This window comes from Octopus bimaculoides, chromosome Z, assembly GCF_046866305.1.
Source record: "Octopus bimaculoides isolate indiv1 chromosome Z, ASM4686630v1, whole genome shotgun sequence".
Classification (NCBI taxonomy): Eukaryota; Metazoa; Mollusca; class Cephalopoda; order Octopoda; family Octopodidae; genus Octopus; species Octopus bimaculoides.
This window is the reverse complement of record NC_142944.1, coordinates 19,484,695-19,485,725: the sequence shown is the minus strand read 5'-3', so window position 1 is coordinate 19,485,725 and position 1,031 is coordinate 19,484,695. Positions and strand designations below refer to the sequence as shown.

The window sequence follows — 1,031 nt, the reverse complement described above, 5'->3', positions numbered from 1 at the left end:
TATCAATCAAAACAACCATTCAGTGATAATATGAGAATAAAAATGTCAAAACAGGTTTTAATCTTTACGAAACCCTTACTGCCAATTTTTAACATTAAGTATATATAACATGTGTAAGTTAAGCATGCATGTAGAAATAATATATGTTCAAATAATAATTACTGGATATATGGAACATAATTTTAAAATTGTACTTGTAGCTCATGGAATCAATACTGAATCAAAGTAAATATTACAAATTCGAAATGTAGAAAGAAATACTAACTTATTCCATGGACAGAGATGCAGCAAATGTTTATAAACAGACAAATGAATATAATACAAGTGCCATGTTTTTCAGCAAAATTCTTCAACGTTGTAGGAACAACGAACAGATCAATGTAAGAAATGAAAAATCAAAGCAAAAATTCCAATAAGAAAAGGGAAATAAACAGATTTTAAAAATAATTACTGATACTAATATACAATTAAAAACTATATATTTAACAACCATCAAAAGCATTATTTATACAGTTTTAACAATTAAAAACACTTGCCTGTATTATATATTTCACTTCATATTGAAATCAGCATTAACGATTTCACAGCCTCGGCGGTCAATAACAAAGAATCATGTGAGAAATATTATATTGACAAACTATAAATAGAAAGTAACAATAGTTATTGATATAGGGAGAAAATAATGGAGACAATTGCTTTGATAACGAGAAACACGGAATGCTTTCACGGTATACAGCCCGCCTTCTTTCAAGTTTACAATGCACTGCTATGCCTGCAACTAACTACTTACTTATAACGCGCACGCGCACGCACACACACACACACATATAGTAACATAATTCGAAGAGAAGTTAGGAAGTCATCAAAATGTAACGATGATGTTTAGATGAGAAGGACCATTGGAGAAATGAAAGAATGAAGAATTAATTATGAAGGTAGCCATATATTTAATAAGAACTATGTCGTTACAATATATAAGATTATCAACGTCGTCACGTTGTTTGTGTACACATTATTTGTAAACTGCAGTA

The 1,031-nt window shown here is 29.6% G+C and overlaps 1 protein-coding gene across 2 annotated transcripts in view; it reads right to left on the bottom strand.

The window, feature by feature from the left end:
* Positions 1-780, bottom strand: part of LOC149132154 (uncharacterized) — a 58,560-nt gene extending 57,780 nt beyond the window's left edge. The window contains exons 1-2 of one of the 2 annotated variants that reach the window (XM_089364905.1): positions 537-780; positions 266-347 (exon numbers count right to left, since the gene is read on the bottom strand). The gene's annotated coding sequence lies outside the window, so the exon portion shown is untranslated. The remainder of the gene's footprint in view (positions 1-265; positions 348-536) is intronic. The other variant, XM_089364904.1, reaches the window with a different exon arrangement.
* Between the last annotated feature and the right edge of the window lie 251 nt (positions 781-1,031).